Genomic DNA, 19,945 nt, shown 5'->3' with positions numbered 1-19,945 from the left:
TTAGGTATGTGAGAGACACACCTACAGACCACCTCCAGCTCAGCTATATAATTGGAGGCAAGACCTCTCTGGTTCCTGATTGAACTGCTCAATAGCCATGATCCCAGAGACTCAGAAACAAACCTCAAAACCCAACGGCTTTTGGCAGAGATGTGTGTCTGGTCCTCGCAATGGGTTACCAGCACCAGACCACTCCAGGGGAGAAAGGGTGCTGTCCCTCCGCCTGCTCCCCCTTGGCGGCTTGGTGGCCACCATCTTCCAGAGGCTATTGGACAGTCAGGATTGGGCCCTCAGTGATGAGACACGCAGAGCCTCACGGGATGGGGGTAGAGCCGGCTCTTTCCTCCCCACCCCAACGAGACCCCAAGTCGCCTCCCACGAATGGTCTCTGGCTTCTAATCAAGCCACTTAATGGCCATGATCCCAGAGACTCAGAAACAAATCTTGAAACCCAGCGGCTTTTGGCAGAAATGCATCTGGTCCCTGTAGTAGGTTACCGGCGCCAGGTCACCCCAGGTGAGAAGAGGTTTCATGCCTTGGCCTGTTTCCCCTGGCAGCCCGGTGGCCACCATCCTCCAGAGGCCACTGGACAGTCAGGTTCGGGCCTGCAGTGACGAGACACGCAGGGCCTCACGGGATGGCCCTTTCCTCCCTGCCCCAACAAGACACCGAGTCACTGTCCACGAACAGCCTCTCTGGCTACTGATCAAGCTGCTTAATGGCCATGATCCCAGAGACTCAGAAACAAATCACAAAACCCAGCGGCTTTTGGCAGAAATGCGTCTGGACCCCGCAGTAGGTTACTGTACCGGGGCCACTCCAGGGGGGAAAGGGTACTGTCCCTCCACCTGCTCTGCTTTGGCGGCTCGGTGGCCGCCATCCTCCAGAGGCCATTGGACAGTCAGGTTTGGGCCCTAAGTGACAAGACATGTGGAGCCTCATGGGATGGGGGTGGAGCCAGCCCTTTCCTCCCCATCCCAACAAGACCCCCAAGTCACCGCCCACAAACGGCCTCTCTGGCTCCTGATCAAGCTGCTTAACAGCCATGATTCAAGAGACTCAGGAACAAATCTCAGAACCCAGCAGGTTTTGGCAGAAATCCTTCCAGATTTAATTGTTAAAATTTCGGAATTTTAAAATAGCGCAGCCACTACTGCAGCCACGCAACATCATATGTTATTCATAACCAGTAGAAAATAAATTGTTTACTGTTGCCTTTTGGCAGATCTGAGTGTTGGGGTAAAATCCCAAAAAATAACGGTGGGTCTGGTGTCAAAATATTGAATGTAATCGAAGTAGAGAGAGAGAGAGTAATGTGGAAATCATCTTCCCCACAGGTAGAGGGAGGTTGTGGGATGGGGGTATACTGGGGTTTTTGGTGGTGGAGAATGGGTACAGGTGTTTCATTGTATGACTGAGACTTAAAACCGAAAGCTTTGTAACTGCTCTCACGGTGATTCAATAAATAAAATTATTAAAATTGAAGAGTCACCTGCCCCTGTGCCTGGCTGTTCCTCGCCGGGGTCCCTTGGAGGAGAGTGGGTTGAGCTTTCCTCCCCGCCCCGACCAGGGCTCCGGCAGCGGAAGACCTCCAGGACCATCCACCACCATGCCGAGACCACTCTCCGCACACATGAAGGTACTGGCAGAGGGACAAAGCCACGCGGGTTCCGGGGCCAAGATCTCCAAGCCTACTCGGATTGGAGTTGAGCATCCTCCACCCAGATCCTCCAAGTTCCAGTAGGCGGAGGTCACACCCACCACCTGGCCCCCTGGCGCCGTGTAATCCCATCAGCGGCCAAGACTCAGAGACTATAAAATCCAGCTCCCGGAACCACGCGGCCACGAATTGACATCTTATCAGGACATCTTTTTATGACATCTTATTATCTCATTCCTACTTTGGACAAACTTGCAGGCTATCGAATGTAGCCTGCCCACAGGGCAGAGTCTGGCAAACTCCCCATGGCGTACCAAATATGCCAAATACCAGTAACAATGATGGGTCTCATTCTCTAAAGAGCCTTGAATATAATCTCAGGGCTAGGATGAAAGAGACGTTACTGGGGCCTGCTCGAGGCAATCGACGAATAATAGGATGATGAATGAATGAATGAATGAATGAATGAAAAATGAAAAAAAAATTAAGTAAACTGATATGGGCTGGAGCGATTGCACAGTGGGTAGGGCATTTGCCTTGCACACGGCCAACTGGGCCAACCCGGGTTCGATTCTTCCACCCCTCTCGGAGAGCCCGGCAAGCTACCAAGAGATACGCATGGCAAAGCATGACAAGCTACCCGTGACGTATTCGATATGCCAAACACAGTAACAAGAAGTCTCACAATGAAGACATTACTGGACTCACTCGAGCAAATTGATGAACAACAGGAGGACAGTGACAGTGACAGAAACTGCAATAAACATTGGCCATGGGAAGATAATACTGGTAAAAAGAAGATTATTTTATATTTCTAAATGGGTGTTCTTGTATTAAGTTTTTTTAAATGAAATTAATATAAGCATTGTATTAGTTTCAGGGGTATGGTAAAATGACTTGATATTTATATTTTATACTTGTATTCTGTAGGATAGCACAGCAGGTAGGGTGTTTGACTTACATGCAGCTGAACCAGGTTCGATTCCTTGGTCCCTCTCAAGGCAAGCTACCGAGAGTATCCCGCCCGCATAGCAAAGCCTGGAAAGCTCCCTGTGGCATATTTGATATGCCAAAAACAGTAACAATAAGTCTCACAATGAAGATGGTACTGGTGCCCGCTGGAGCAAATTGATGGACAGCAGGAGGACGGTGCTACAGTGCAGTGCTACATAGGAAGTGTATCCTATGTATACAATTGTATACAAGAGGATGTAGAGAAAAACTATTAGAATTAGTAATTTATCAAAGCCATTGACTTCAAAATTATTTACAAGGGCTAGAGAGATAGTGCAGTGGGTAAAGCACTCTCCTTACACACAACTGACCTGGCTTACAATCCCTGGCACCAATATATCCCTGGTCCCCAAAGTATGTCCAGAAGTGATCCCTTAGCACAGATACCTAAGCACTAGCCAGAATCAAATCCAGGTCAGCCGCATGCAAGGTAGACACCTACCCTGCTGTACTATCACTTCGGCCCCTCTAGGAGTAGAATTTCTTTTTTTATGTTTTGTTTTGGCTGGGGTTTTTATTTATTTATTTTTTAATTGAATCATCATGAGATACAGTTACAAAGCTTTCATGTTCGAGTTTCAGTCATACAATGGTTGAACACCCATCCCTCCACCAGCACATTTTTCACCAACAATGTCCCCAAGTATCTCCCACCCCAGCCCAACCCTCCTCCTGCCTCTATGGCAGACAGTTTCCTCCATTCTCTCTCTACTTTTGGGCATTAAGGTTTGTAATATGAATACTGAGAGGCTGTCACGTTTGGTACTTTATCTACTTTCAGCAAATATCTCCCATCCAAAACAATCCCTCTAAACATCATAGACTTAGAGATCCCTTCTCCTTTCCAGCTGCTTTCTCTGAGTGCCCGAGAACAAACAACTGGTTAAAGAAACTTTGGTATATCTCCACAATGGAATACTGTGCAGCTGTTAGGAAAGATGAAGTCACGAAATTTGCTTATAAGTGGATGGTCATGGAGAGTATCATGCTAAGTAAAGTGATTCAGAAAGAGAGGGACAGACATAGAGTGACTGCACTCATTTGTGGAGTAGGATTTCTGAGTCAGAAGATAAACACTTATTATATTCTGCCCCACCAGTTTCCCAAGATACCAGTAGATAAAATCTCACCCTGGCAACATTACTCCATGTCTTCATCAAGTAATATGTTCAAGCTTTTCCATTCTTACGGGCATATTGTGGTTTCACGTTGCAGTTGTTTCTATTTAATTTTTTTATTTATCCCTTTATTGGATTGAGAGTCATATCTGCTGGTACTCGGGGCTTACTTCTGGCTCTCTATACTCAGGGATTACTCCTAGAGGGACTCAGTGGAACTCAATGGAATACCTGGGATCAAACCCAGGTACCCAGGCAAGGCAAGTACCCTACCTGCTATATTATCTCTCTGTCCCACACAATGTAACTTTTGATTTGCTTTTCTAGGATGACATTCTAATACATTTACTGACTATTTGGAAATTTCCTTCTGTGCCTTTGTTACAAGGCTTTTGGAGTGTTTTTATTGGGCTGTCTTCCCATTTTTTTTTGCTTTATTGACTTAACCATGTTTCTTATATATTCAGTATCAGAGTACTTGGACAGCTGCATACATACGGCAAATATTTTCTTCCATTCCCTGCAGTTTGCCTTTTCACTTTTGTTCCCGTTGTAAATTTACTCCCTCTCTTTGCTTTGCTTCGTGAGTCTAAAACTGGACTCCAAGGATGACTTTCTTTGCCAGCTGGCTGGCTGATCTGCTCTGGAGGTGGAAGACGCTGGAGGCTCACTGAGGGACTGGAAGAGAAGAAGCACTTCCTGCCTTCTGCTGTCCTGAAGGCTCTGTGTGGCTGCACAGGGGCTGCATTAACCTCCCTCCCCTCGCTCCAGTCCTGCCCTAGTTAAACACGCATCGTGGAGAAGCAAACACCCTCTTTACTATACTTTAGCACACTTTTCTTTTTTATTTTTAAATAACGGATATTCTGCGGTTTACAATACTATTTGGTTTTGGGTGTTTGGGGCTTTTTTGGGTTGGTTGTTTTTTTTTTCTTTTTTGGATTACACCCAGTGATGCTCAGGGGTTATTCCTGGCTCTGCACTCAGGAATCACTCCTGACGGTGCTGGGGGACCATATGGGATGCCAGGGATCGAACCATGGTTGGCCATGTACAAGGCAAACACTCTACCCACTGTACTATCGTTCCAGTTCCTACAATACTATTAATAATGGTTTTTCATACACATAGTTCCAATTACTTTCTTTTTTTTAAACAGAGGAGCACCTTTTTTTTTTCTTTATATTATGTTTTCTTTTTTGTTAGTAATGGTTTAATTTGGGGTCACACTCAAGCATTGTTAGGGGTGTGAAGGAGTAGGGGCAGCTACTCCTGGCTGGGTGCTCAGGGCTTACTCCCCGCCATGCTTGGGGTAATCTGGTGGTGGGGCTTCCCCCTGAAAAGCATGCACTCTGACCTTTTGAGCCATATCCCCAGAACCCTATATAAAATGATTCTTTGCATCAAGTTTCTCTTCTATTATTGACACAATTCAGTCTGGATTCTATTCACACTCTTGATTATGATCACTGTCACTGTCCTCCCGTTGTTCATTGATTTGCTCGAGTGGGCCCAGTAACGTCTCCATCATGAGACTTGTTGTTACTGTCGAGTTCGATTCCTCCGCCCCTCTCCGAGAGAGATCGCCCGCACAGCAGAGCCTGGCAAGCTACTCATGACATATTTGATATGCCAAACACAGTAACAACAAGTCTTGATTATGATATTGTTGAAAAAATTTTTTCATCTTAACATCAATTTATAGCTTTATCAAGAATCACTTTGTCATAATGGTCTAAATCTGGGCTTTCCATGATGTTCCATGGGTTTATAGGGCTGTCTTTATACCAGTACCACACCATCCTGATTACTCTGGCTGTGAAATAAGGCCTTGAAATCAGGTGGCACCTTGTTCTTTTTCATCTCTGATTTATCTATTCTAGATCCTATGAGTTTTTATACAAATGTAAGAAGTACTTTGTCAGGTTCTATAAAATGTCTCCAATGGTTGGCAGTGAGATATTTTCAAATGAGATTGCACACACTTAAGCTTGAGTTCAATCCTGGGCAGCAGCTTCCCCAAGTACTGACAGGCCCCTATTTTCAAAAATCTTAACATATTTTTATGGAATTGGAATTGTTGAATATAAGACAAAAATAATAAAGCAAGAAAATCATTGCTTAATCACCAAATATTATGAGGACATCTTATTTTTAATTTTTAAATTTTTTTTATTGAATCATTGTTGGGCTGGAGCGATAGCACAGCGGGTAGGGTGTTTGCCTTGCACACAGCCAATATGGCCGACCTGAGTTCAATTCCTTTGCCCCTCTCGTAGAGCCCGGCAAGCTACCGAGAGTATCTCGCCTGCACAGCAAAGCCTGGCAAGCAGCCCTTGACGTATTTGATATGCCAAACACAGTAACAATTGTCACAATGGAGATGTTACTGGGCCCGCTCAAGCAAATCAATGAACAATGGGAGGACAGTGACAGTGACAGTGAATCATTGTTAGACAGACTCTTTCAAAGCTATTTATTATGAGGTTTCAGTCATACAGTGTTCCAACACCCATCCTTCCACCAGCATACATTTTCCAGCACCAGTACATTTTATTTTATATATATATATACATACACAGACACACACACACACATACACACATATATAGCACAGCGGAGCCTAGCAAGCTCCCGTGACGTATTCGATATGCCAGACACAGTAACAACAAAGTCTCCAATGGAGACGTTACTGGGCCCGCTCGAGCAAATCGATGAACAACAGGAGGGCCTTTACCTTTACCTTTATATATATCTTGATCACTTGACATCTTGTTACTCATCGATTTGCTTGTGCCAGAGCCAGTAACGTCTTCATCTGTCCCTGTCACGTGCTAGTGTAGCCCAATAGCATCTGCTCGCTCCAGAAACATGAAGAACCTCAAACCAATCATTCAGGGTCTTGACGAAGAAGTCTGACCATCTCGTAGGTTGGCGGCCATGCGATCTTTTGATGTCCTGTGGAATCCAGTCGGTAACGGCTCTAGTCCAGCAGTCATCTCTAAATTTCCAGCCCATTTGATTTTCGAAACCTTGGCAAACGAGACAGCATCCCTGATCTTCAATTGTCGATGGAGGTCGGAACTCCGGATTCTTTCTATCACTTGAGTGAAGAGTGATACTCCAAGCATAGCTCTTTCGATTCCTCTTTGGGAGACCCGAATAGCATTCTCATCCTGTTTTTGTAGGGCTCAGATCTCTGAGGCGTATGTTAATGCAGGAAGAACAGTGGAGTCGAAGAGATGTGCCCGGAGCCAGAGGTTCTTCGTCCTCTTAGCTATTTCTTCGACATTCTTGAAGGCATTTCAAGTCGCTCTTTCTCCTGTGCAACTCATGTGCCAGGTCATTCATCATGTTGACTTCTCGACCTAGGTACACATAACTGTTGCATTCGGAGATGTTCGTTCTGTTGAGAGCGAATGGAACGTCAGGAACAAGACCGTTTCTCATAAACATTGTCTTCATGAGATTCAGCTGTAGTCTGACCTTTCCACACTCATGGTCGAAGTCAGCCAGCATTTGTGCCACTTGGCTAATGTTTGGTGTTATTAGAATAATGTCATCAGCGAAGTGGAGGTGGTGTAGTTGCCGACCGTCTATCTTCACTCCCATTCCTTCCCATTCCAGTCATCACATGACATTCTCGAGGGTGGCACTGAAGAGTTTCAGTGAAATGGTATCACCCTGCTGAACCCCTCTCTTGACATGAATGATAACTTCCTTGTAGAATGGTGAGATCCTGGGAGTGAATCTGTAATACAGCTCATGGAGGATCCTGATGTACTGAGTTTGAATGTCCTGTTTGGCCAGGGCTTCGATGACCCTTCAGTCTCACAGAATCAAAGGCCTTCTTGAAATCAATGAACGTTAGACCGAGTGGCATCTTGAACTCCTGAGAAACCTCAATGAGCTTGGTTACCATGTGGATATGGTCACCTGAAAGGGTGATTAGAGTCCTCCCTAAAAGCCTCTATCCCTCTCGGAGAGCCCAGCAAGCTACCGAGAGTATCCCGCCCACATGGCAGAGCCTGGCAAGCTATCTGTGGTGTATTTGATATGCCAAAAAAAGTAAATACAATGGGTCTCATTCCCCTGACCCTGAAAGAGCCCCCAATATGGCAGCGGTAAGAAGGATAAGGGTGCTCGCTTCGGCAGCACATATACTAAAATTAGAACAATACAGAGAAGATTAGCATAGCCCCTGTGCAAGGATGACATGCAAATTCGTGAAGCATTCCATATTTTTAAATTTGTAAATCTACAACTGTACCTCATGGTGTTTCACTAATAAAAATTTAAAAAAAAAAAAAGAAGGATGAGGAAGGAGAAGCTGATAAAATCTCAGGGCTGAACTAGGCTGCCAAAGTGAAGAAGGACTAAAATGACTGTACTTTCTTTTTTTCCTAGTGGAAAAAAGAATTTTTAATAAATGGTGTTGAAAAAAATGACTGTACTTTCAATTCACATATGCTGGCATCAGATGCATCCATCAAGGACCTGATGGTGCAAGCGTGAAAGATCAAATACGACATCATTGGTCTGACTGAGACGAGAAGGCATCAACCACATCACGCCATTTTTGACACCGGAGAAGAACTGTTCCTCAGAACATGCAACGAAAGAGGCATCGGTGGTGTCAGTGTCCTTGTCAACATGAACTTGGCCATGAGCATTGATTCATTTGAATGCCTAACAACCTGAATCATACAATTACACTTGAATAGATGTGGCTCACTGCCGGAAGTTTCTATCTTTGTTGTCTACGCACCAACATTCAGTTACGATGAAGAAGAAATTGAGAAGTTCTACATGGAGCTGGAGAAATTCTATAAAGAAGACCACACCTTCTACAAGATCATTTTCAGTGATTTTAATGCCAAGATAGGACCTAGAAGATCCACCGAAGAACTCTACATTGGGACCCAGGGTCTAGAATGGAACGAACAAGGTGAGAAACTGCCTGAATTCATCATGTCACCCAAGACCATCCATGGTAACTTCTGGTAGTTCCAGAAGGCTGAATCTAAACATTGGACATTGGAGTTTCCCAGTGGACAGTTCCACAATGAAATTGACTGCATCATATTCAGTCGATGGTTTTGCCTGACCGATGTTGCTGTTGTCCCAAAATTTCAAATGGGATCAGACCACCGTCTCCTTCATGCAAAATTCTACTTCACAGAGTGGGGGGGAAAGGTCTACAAAGTTTAAGAAGAGAACTCCCAGAATGACCACCAACTAGGAGCTCTTTGGCACTATTGCGGCAACATGGGAAGATGCCGTTGTTGACAACATTGACAAAGAATACGATCAACTGGCTCAGCACCTCCATGATTGTGTGAGAACTGCCGAGAGAGAGAAAGCCACGAAAAAGATGCCTGTCTTTGAAGACTCTTGAGCTCATTTGCCAACGTGGCTTGGCGCGGGCCTTGGGCAACCACAAGCGAACCTCCATGCTCGCAAAGCAGTGCAGAGAAGTGATAAAGGAAGACCACAAAGAAAAAGAGCAGCAGTACTGGCCTATGCGGCAGAAGCCGGGAAAAGCATTCGCAACACCCACCTGTCCTTCGCCAACTACAAGACCAAGATGATTGCCCTCTGACATCCTGGTGGATCTATCACATCTGCCAGAAGGGCAATGGAGAAGATTATCCATGACTTCTACTCGGATCTCTTCGATAGCCACCTCCACCTGCCCACATGCCAAATTCTACAGGATGGATATGTCATTCCCAAAGTTCTCCCTTCCAAAATCTGACACGCCATTTCGTCAGTAAAGAAGCGAAGAGCACCCGGCCCAGACAAGGTCAGACTTGAACACCTGACGAATCTGCTGTCAGTACTCATCAATACACTGGCTCGGCTCTTCACATGCTACCTGTCTGAATGCAAGGTTCCATCCCAATGGAAAACCAGCAGGACTGTTCCACTATACAAGAAGGGAGACATCCACGACATTGGCAACTATCGCCTGATCTGCCTGTTGTCTGTCGTCTACAAACTGTTCACTCGAGTCATCCTGAATAGGATTGGCAGAACACTAGATGAAGGACAACCATGTGGGCAAGCCAGGTTCCAAAAAGGATTCAGCACAATCGACCATATCCACATGGTAACCAAACTCATTGAGTTTCCTTGGGAGTTCAATATATATTTTTTTTTTCACTCAGCACTCTCCATGTCCACATGGAGACATTTTAGGTAGCCCCCTGTTATTGAAATCTAATTTAATTCCATTGTGGTCAGTGAACAGACTATCAGTCTCTTTAAAATTATTGCATCATACGGGAAAGTGTCAAGTGTTTTACCATTAAGTATGATGGTGGCTGTGAATTTTTCTTGGGTGCCTTTTATCAGCTTGCTCAGGTTCCCTTCTTTTCAGTTCCTTGAGAGTATCATCAATGAGAAAATGTTGTCAAAAACATTTTTATGTCTTTTTTGCGACTTCTTTAACCTGTTAATAAGGTTAGAGTAATTGATTTTCTTTTTTAACTTTATTTAAACATTGTAGTTTACAAAATTATTCATAGTACAGCTGTTTTAGGCATTCACTGTTCCAACACAAATCCCACCACCAGTGTGACCTTCCCTCCACCATTGTCCTTAGTTCTACCCCCCCCATGCCTGCCCCCTTAGCAGACACAATATAATTTATTTTATATTGCTTGTTACAATAAAATAGTAAATAAAGTTATTGAAAAATGCTTCAGTAAAATAAATATTGTGAAAATTGTTATATCTCACCATAGAGTTATTAAAGTCCTTGTCTGAGGGTTTACTGAGCTGTTTGTAGCTAGTTGAACCTTCTGTGTTATTATTTTTCTTTATTGGCCCTAATTGGTGTTTACGCTACTTTCCCATCTAATTTGCTGTGCTCCTACTAGGCTATAAGTATTGTGGAATTTGGAGGTGGCATATGGCCTCCTGGAATTCAGGTTGGCCAAATACAGGGCAAGCGCCCTGCCTAGTGTACTATCTCTCCAGTCCTTCTCTGACCTAATTTTAACTTTTTTGATAGAAATTAAGTTTCTAGGGGCTAGAGCAACAGTACAGTGGGCTTGCCTTGCATGTGGCCTCTCTGAGTTCAATTCCCAACACCCCAGCACCACCAGGAATAAGAGCCAGGAGTAAGTCCTGAGCAACGCCAGGTCCATAGACCCCAAACCAAAACAAAACAGAAATAAGCACTCTATTTCTTCTTGAGTAGATATTTATACATTTGCATCTGGAGAACTTTGTGAATCATAAGTTGTTGAATTTACTGACGTAAAGTTAGTTACATCGTTTCCTTATTATCTCTTTGTGTGTAAGCAGGTATTGTGATGTCCTTTCATTCTTGGTGTGGTCATTTGTATCCTCTCTATTTTTTCCCTCACCACTCATAGCTTTGTCACTTGTATGGATTAATTTTTTAAGTCAGAGGGTTTTTTTTTCTTTTTTGCTTTTTGGGTCACATCCGGCGATGCACAGGGGTTAATTTTGGCTCATGCATTCAGGAATTACTCCTGGCGGTGCTCAGGGGACCGAATGGGATGCTGGGAATCGCACCTGGTTTGGCCACGTACAAGGCAAATGCCCTATCCACTGTGCTATCGCTCAAGCCCTGGATTATTTTTTAAATACCCTGTGTTTTAATTTATTTTCTCTGCTGTATGTTTTCTGTTACATCTCTGTCTGAATTCAATCTTGCATTTTCTTCCTTCTATTTAATTTGAATTTTTATTTACTCTTCCTTTTTTTTTCTTCAGGGGCCACACCCGGTGATCCTCAGGGATCACTCTTTTGTTTTATTTTTTCCTTTTGGGTCACACCCAGTGATGCGCAGGGGTTACTCCTGGCTCTGCACTCAGAAATTACTCCTGGCATTGCTCAGGGGACCATATGGGATGCTGGTAACTGAACCTGGGCCGGCCACATGCAAGGCAAACACGCTACCCACTGTGCTATCGCTCCAGCACCTACTCTTCCTTTTCTATCTTTTTTCTTTGCTTGCTTTAGGGCCAGCTGCTGGCTGGGGCCTCTTCCTTGCCCTGGGTTGCTCCCAGTGGTGCTCAGGAGACTGTGTGGTGCAGGGTAGTGAACCCAGGCCTCCAACATGCAAATCCTGCACTCAGCCTGTTGAGCATTCTCTCCAGACCATTTTTCCAGCTTCTGAAAGTATGAGTTCTTCTTTTTCTCCATTTGCTTTTTACCGTCTGCCATCCCTCCTTGTGGCGTGGCTGTGTACTCACACCTCTTTAGGGACACATACATGCTCTTAGTGGTTATATTCCCAGAATGTCGGCTCTCTGGCTTCAGTGCTCATTTACTCGCCCACAGTGCTCACAGAGGGCATCCTTCCTTTAGCTGTCGTGTTTGCACACACGCTCACCAAGACTCGTACTCTCTAGTGTGGTGCTCATTCACACTCTGGCTAGAGTGCTCACGGGGGACTGCAGAGGGACTACTTTGTTTCATCACCTGGAATCACCCCCAGATTGACCTGGATGAACATTCAGTCCTGCAGCCAGGACCAGGGTAGGAGAGTTTCACGGGCCAGGCCAGGTGCTCGTGGCTCGGAGTTCCTCCTCCATCCCACAGCCACTTGCCCCATACTCTTCACAAAGGATTGTTCCTGATGCTCCACCTTGGGGAGCGCTCTCAGCTTTCCCAACCAGCATCATTCTGGGTACTGGGTGTGGGAGGCAAAATTATTTCACTGACCAAAGGCAGAGCCTTTGAAGAGCTGTGTGTGTGTGTGTGTGTGAGAGAGAGAGAGAGACTCTGTGTGTGTGTCTGTGTCCATGGATGTGTCTGTGGGTGTCTGTATGTATTTGTGTGTCTGTGTCTCTGTCTTATGTCTGTGTGTATGACTGTGTCTATGTATGTGCCTGTGTGTCTGTGTCTGTGTGTGTTTGTATATGTGTATGACTATGTCTGTGTATGTCTGAGTGTATGTGTGTGTCTCTGTTATGTCTGTGTGTGTCTGTGTGTGACTGTGTCTATGTATGTGCCTATGTGTCTGTGTGTATTTGTGTATGTGCATGACTATGTCTGTGTGTCTGTGTCCATGTGTGTGTCTGTGTGTGTCTGAGTGTCTGTGTGTGTCTCTGTCTATGTCTGTGTGTCTGTGTGTGTGACTGTATCTATGTATGTGCCTGTATGTCTGTGTCTGTCTGTGTGTGTTTGTGTATGTGCCTATGTGCATACCGTATGTGGCGTCTCTGGTAGACTCCTCAGAAACTCCCCCAGTCCCTCCTGGACCCCCACACCAGACAAGCAGGACCGGCAAAGACTCTGGGCTCTGCTGCTAACAGCTTGCTCTAATGACTGGCAGAGGATTGATCTTGGACCCTGCTTTATTCTGGGAATTTTACACTTTCCCCTGGGATGCCTCAAGCCAATAGCTGACTAATTTGAGAGCATAAAGCCCAGCTCCTCTGACTCCAGGTGGAGAGCTCCCAGGTGTCATTTCTGTCCAGTGCTTCTCTGGAATCAGGCTGAGCCTGAGAGCTGAGACCTCACTTTCGCTTAGTTGCCTCTTTCTCCTGCTTCCCTTACCATGGCTGGCTGAAGGCTCTGAGAAGACTTTTGTTCCTTTCCCAAGAGCTCACTTCCACATCCCTGACCCAGGCCCCCTTAAGAGCCTAACTTTAATACAGCATCCAAATACCATCCAAAGGGTCATTCAAAACAGATTCCTCTGGAAGCCTGCCTCATGAGCTGGGGAGAAGGTGGCTGGAATGGAGAAGGGATCACTAAGTCAATGTTGGTTGGAGGAATTGTTCAGGATGGGAGATGTGTGCTGAAAGTAGATAAAGGATCAAACGTGATAGCCTCTCAGTATCTATATTGCAAACCCTAATGTCCAAAAGTAGAGAGGGAATGTGGGGGAAATTGTCTGCCATAGAGGCGGGGGAGAAATAGAATAAAGGGGGTGTGTGGATACTGGGGACATTGATGGTGGAAAATGTGCACTGATGGAGGGATGGGTGTTCCAATCATTGTATGACTGAAACTCAAACATGAAAGCTTTGTAAGTGTTGCTCACAGTGATTCAATAAAAAACAATAGCACTGTAGCAAGCACTGTCCTCCCGTTGTTCATCAATTTGCTCGAGCGGGCACCAGTAACGTCTTCATGTGAGACTTGTTGTTACTGTGTTTGGCATATTGAATTTGCCACGGGGAGCTTGCCAGGCTCTGCCGTGCAGGTGGAATACTCTCAGTAGCTTGCCAAGCTCTCCAAGGATGGAGGAATCAAACCTGGGTCAGCCGTGTGCAAGGCAAATGCCCTACCTGCTGTGCTATCGCTCCAGCCATAAAAACGATAATAATAAAAAAATTTTAATTAAAAAAATTATTCTGGGGCTGGAGCAATAGCACAGTGGGTAGGGCGTTTGCCTTGCACGCGGCAGACCCGGGTTTGATTCCCAGCGTCCCATATGGTCCCCTGAGCACCGCCAGGGGTAATTCCTGAGTGCAGAGCCAGGAGTATCCCCTGTGCATTGCCGGGTGTGACCCAAAAAGCAAAAAAAAAAAGAAAAAGAAAAAAATTATTCTTAAATCTAAAAAAAAAATTCCTTAGTACTTTCGCTCTACCAGCCCCTTCCGAATGCCTCCAAGACCAATGTGCCAGCTTGAAAGCATCTGGCATCTGCGCACCTGTGCTTGCACTAAAAGCACAACTTCCTAAAATGCACAACAGAGCTCAAGGTAGGGAACTACATGCAGGAAATTTACCCCCAAATAATGGACACAGAGCAACCTTTTCAGAAATAACAAACACATCCTACATGAAGCAGCGCCCCCATGCCCATGGTTGGGACTCTGAGATCCCTCTGCAGAATGGCTCTCTGCTGGGACCCCCTGCTCTTTCCTCCAGCCCCCTCAATCAAACCTTGAAGGGAGTTACCATGGAGACCATGGGCCAGTAGGGTATGGGAGGGCTGCGCTCCCCTGGGAAGAGAAGGGTCTCTGGAGATTGGCTGAGAGGCAAAAAGCTTATCCTGGGCAATAGGGAGCTCTTTGTTTTGTTTTGCTTTGTTTTGTTTTGTTTTGTTTTGTTTTGTTTTGTTTTGTTTTGAGACCATACCTCACAGTGCTGAGGGGCTATTCCAGGAGCTATCTGGATGCTGTGTCAGGAGTGACCCTGGTATACTCAGGGGACTATCTGCATGTTTGGATGCTGGGATAAATGCAGCGTCATTTACATGTGCAGTGGCTTCTCTTTCTTCCCTGTGAATGTCAATAATAAATTAATCAGAGTCATTCAATCTCAACCCAGTCCCTCATCCCCCATCCCGAGCATGGACCTTCTGTGCTCAGGATGGCGAGTACCAGGGGTTTGAACCAGGGTCACAGCTCACACAGATGCTTGCAAAGCAAATGCCTCACTTCCTGTACTCTCTCGTTGGTCAAAGGGCAACTTTTAAACTGGTTAAGACTTGGAGGCCTGAGAAAATTCCCCCAAAACTTTAAGAGCATGAGCTGACACATCCTACAGCCCAATCCTGCTCTCTCTCTCTCTCTCTCTCTCTCTCTCTCCCCACACACACACACACACACACACACAACACATGCTGCTAACAATGCAGCTGGAGCAGAGCCCTTCCCGCAGATGCGGGCACCCCCCAGAAAGGCCATGCTCAGGGGGCCGGGTTGGGACTGAATAACTCTAATTAATTTATTATTGGAGTTCACAACTAGAAAGAGAAGGTCACTGCATATGTAAATGATGCTGTATTTATCCCAGGATCCACACACACATAACCAGGGAAAGGAGAGCTCGCTCACGTTTGCTTAATAAGCTCATTTGGATAGAAGAGAAACCAAGGAGGGACCAACAAACCCTTCCTGGACTTGAGAACTTGCCTCCTCCAAAATCTTCTCACCCCTTGAATACTGAGACCCTGATGAACTCTTTCTCTGGACGATACAAACACGTTATTGGAGGCTGGAGACATAGTACAGTGGGCAAGGGGTCTGCCTTGCAAGCGGCTGACCTGAATTTGATTCCTTTCACTCCATATGGTTCCCCAACTGCTACGGCCATGGCCAAGTCCTGCCAGGAGTGATCCCTAAACGCAAAGCTAGGAGTAAACCCTGAGCATCATTTGCCGTGGTCCCAAAGCAAGTAACAACAACAACAACAAAGTTATCAGTATTTACAATTACAGAATAACTTGTGCTCAGTGTAACAAGTCAAATAATATCCAATCACATTGACCTCCAGTCTCCAACCTTCAATACTATCTTTGGCGTCACTTCAACAGCCGTTCCCCAGGGCAGAGTCCCCTCCCCACAGGGACTGGTTATGCATGTTTAATGTCACATGCTATAATATTGCTACCTCGGATGACATGGCGGGCATCAGGGGAATTCATCCGGTCAACATTTATGGATCTAATCTACTCTTCAACTCCTCCACACTATGCTCTAATGGTCTGTAATACTACGAGTTATTCAACATTTTCCTAATGGTGGATAATTTTGATTCCATCCAGCTTTGGCTGCTACAAATAGGGTCATGTGTGTATGTATGTATGTGTGTGTATCTTGTATATCTTATTCTATATATTTCACATATCTTAGTCTATACATTTATGTAAACATTGTATCTATAACTGTTTACTCATATTGTTATTCCTATAGGATGCATCCTCTAAATTGGAATCAAAGAAAATGCTCACAATTGTTGCTTTTGTTTTGGGACAGGGCAATGCTCAGGGGTTACTCCTTGCTCTGCTCTCAGGAATTACTCCTGGTGGTGCTTAAGAGTAACATAGGGAATGCTGGAGATTGAACCCAGGTCAACCATGTACAAGCAAGCACCTTACCCACTGTACTATCACTCCAGCCCCCACAATGTGCTCACTTTTACTTCTAATATTCACCTTGAGATGGCCTTCCCAAAAGGATTTAACACAAACACACACACACATACACACACACACACACACACACACAAGGATTTAACACACACCGATCAGCCATTTGAAAGTCCATGTTTACACAAACACTTGATAATACCGGATGTTTTCAGCCTTTAATTTTTCCAACCCAATGAGTAAAATGGTATTAACATTTTACTTTGCACTTCCCAGACTTACAAGAAGTGTCTTTTTCGTTTTGAGAGGGGAGAATTGGGGCCACCCCCAGAAGGGCCGACTCCTGGCCATACTCAGGGACCTAACCCAGATCAGTCACATACAAGGCAAGTGATTTACCCACTGTACTCTCTCTCAATTCTCATAGAAGCTATGTCTTTTGGCTTTGGGGGATTTTGTTTGTTTGTTTGTTTGTTTGAGGGTCACACCCAGCAGTGCTTGGCAGCTATTCCTGACTCTGTGCTCAGGAATGACCCCTAGCAATACTCAGGGGACTCTCTGTGGTGCCAGGAATTTGAAGTAGGCTCCAAACCACTGTTACCACATGAAGGGCAAATGGCGACCCTCCTGCTCACTTGCGCTCTCTCTCTCTCTCTCTCTCTCTCTCTCTTTCTCTCTCTGTCTCTGTCTCTCTGTGTCTCTGTCTGTCTCTCTCTCTCTCTTTATCTCTCTCTCTCATATTCCTTTCAGTGGTATATATTCTCTCCTGGGTAAACACTCATGTCCTTGGTCTATTTCTTTTTTAAATTGTGGCTTTTCCTTATCAGGTTACATATTAAGGATATTCTGTATTCTCTAGCATAGGTATTACCACTAATCTCTGGCTTAGTGGGACTAGATAGATTTTTGTCCCTTCCCTGTCAGTTTTCAGGACTTCTCCCCAAGTTCATGGGCAAAGATGTGGGCTAGGAGGAAGCAAGTCCTGCCTGGAAGACAGAGCAGAGGTACAGATGACCGGAGTTGCAAGTTGCGGTGGAGGTTGGACAGCACTGGCCTCTAGAATGCCCACACCTGATGATAAGAGATGAGTCATTTTCCAGAATAGTCTGCCTTTGTTCTGTTTTTCTGTTTGATTTGGAGCCACTCCTGGTGGTGCTTGGGCTGTTCCTAGCAGTGTTCAGGGGACTGTGCAGTGCCAGGGATCAAACCCGGGGTGCAGTCCTTTGAGTTCTCTCCCTGATGCTCTTTGTTCTACTTCCAGTACCCCTCCTGCCCTTGGAACAGTGTCCTTCTCCCAAACCCCTTCATCTTGCTCACTCCTGCGTGTCCTTCAAAACTCAGCTACAATAGCACCTCCACTGGGAAGTTTTCCTCGATTTACCCACAGGCTGACTGCACTGCCCACCCTATGAGTGACTGATTCTAGCTCATGTCACACCCACTGGTTTTCTCCTCAGCTTCCCTCTCTAGACTAGGTGCTCCTTAAGAGCAGGACACTGGGGCTATCTGATGATTTGAGCCAGTTCAGCCACCTTTCCTCAGCCCCACTGTGCCAAGAGCTTCAGAACATGCCATCCCTGAAATCAGAGTGATTAAAATCTAGGAGGAGTTGGGGAGATAACTCAAAGGGCTGGAGCCTATATCTTGCATGTTCAAGATCCCGAGTTCAACTCCCGGCACCACCAGATATTGCCCTGGTGGCCACTAAGTACTGCTGGGATAGACCAAGTGGAGACCTCTGGGTCAGAGCTGGTTGGCCAAGTATCAATCAACCTAGGCTCTCTGAGCATTATTTGGAAGAATATCTCCCAAAATATAATCCTGAGGAAAAAAGAACACACACTAGAAAACAGAAGAGCACCTGTAATTTAGTGGAATATTATGCAAGCTACCCATAACGTATTCGATATGCCAAACACTGTAACAAGTCTCACAATGTTACAGGGTCCGCTCGAGCAAATCGATGAACAATGGGAGGACAGTGACAGTGATTATGTAGTTGAGAACCTAAATATTCTAGGGGCGGGGACAGGGTAGAGCATAGAGGAGGTGATTTTGATGGATGAGTGGGATTGGGTAGGAAATGAGAAAAAATAAAAGTAGTCAGGTAGGGTCAGCAGTCGTAGGCCAAGAAGTGGGCCTGGGAGTAACTCCTGGTGATTAACCAGTGGCGGGTGGGCCGAGATTCTAAGCAGAGACCCATTTGTTTATCTTTGTGGTGCTGGGAGCCAAACCAGGACTTCACATATGCAAGGCAGGAGCTCTCCAGCTCTCCACATCCCCTGCTGCAGAGCAGAGTCAGTGGTGGGAGGAGGAGGAGGAGAAGACCCTAGATGTAACCGCCTCTAGCTCCCACAAGGAATTTCTGGATCATGATGAATAATGCATGCTGCCGCCCCAGATCCTGCTGCCTGATTGTGACACTCCATCATTTATTTCTCTCAGATACACTCGCATGTCTCTCACCCTCGACTATAAGCTCCTGGCCTGGAGTGCAGTTTGCAGGACCACGGCCCTCCCGCTCAAGGACATCCGTATCCTAATCCCAGGAACCTCCAAACATGCCGTACCACACGACAAAGGGGAGTAAAGCTACAGATGGGAAAAGAGGTTGCTGTTGAAACAGGGCAATTATCCTGATTATCCTGGGGACCAGAAAGTTTCTGTCATCCCGAGAAGGAGGGAGGCAGAAGAGACTGGGAGACCGCTCTGGGGAGAGGTCAAAGTGACGCAGCATAAGAAACTCAGTGACCATGGCTAGTTTTGAGGATGGTGGAGCCAAGGACCCAGGGAACTTGTCTAGGCTCTGGAGGAGGTAAGCTAATCACAGGGGAACACAGATGTGCAATCATGGTGATTTTCTTCCAGTGAGAACTCTTCCAGACTTCCAGGACTGTGAACTCCTAAATCTGTGTTATTGTAGCCATTAAGTTGGAGCTGTTTGTTAGAACCATGGTGGGGGGGGGGGGTGCGTCTGCAGGAAAGATTCTTGCTCCTCCAGGCCCACATCCACACACCCAACTTGGCTCCACTTCATGCTGCTTGCTTCACGAAACTGCCGTGAGAATTTCCCGGGACTCGACATCCCTCTGAGAAAACACGAAGCAGAATCTAGCAACATCCGTGGGCTGCAAGCCACCGACTCCAAAATAGTTTGCAACTCAGCACAGATTTTGTTTTTGCTCTTATAAATAACACCAGAGCAAACATCTTTCTTCTGTTTTTGAAGCAAGTTGCTTATCCGAAGCAGATTCCTGGGTCAACAATGATGGATATTTCTTAGGGCGCTTGACCCATTTTGCTAACTTGCTTTCCAGAGAGTTTGAGCTAATTTATTCTCCCACT

At 45.7% G+C, this 19,945-nt stretch overlaps 1 non-coding gene across 1 annotated transcript; it reads left to right on the top strand.

The window, feature by feature from the left end:
- Positions 1-7,931: 7,931 nt before the first annotated feature.
- Positions 7,932-8,038, top strand: LOC130036236 (U6 spliceosomal RNA). The gene has a single exon (XR_008794289.1). It is a non-coding gene; the product is annotated as a U6 spliceosomal RNA (small nuclear RNA).
- Positions 8,039-19,945: the final 11,907 nt, after the last annotated feature.

Source organism: Sorex fumeus, unplaced genomic scaffold (genome assembly GCF_029834395.1).
Source record: "Sorex fumeus unplaced genomic scaffold, SorFum_2.1 ptg000063l, whole genome shotgun sequence".
NCBI classification, from domain to species: domain Eukaryota; kingdom Metazoa; phylum Chordata; class Mammalia; order Eulipotyphla; family Soricidae; genus Sorex; species Sorex fumeus.
This window is presented reverse-complemented; position numbering and strand designations above follow the sequence as displayed.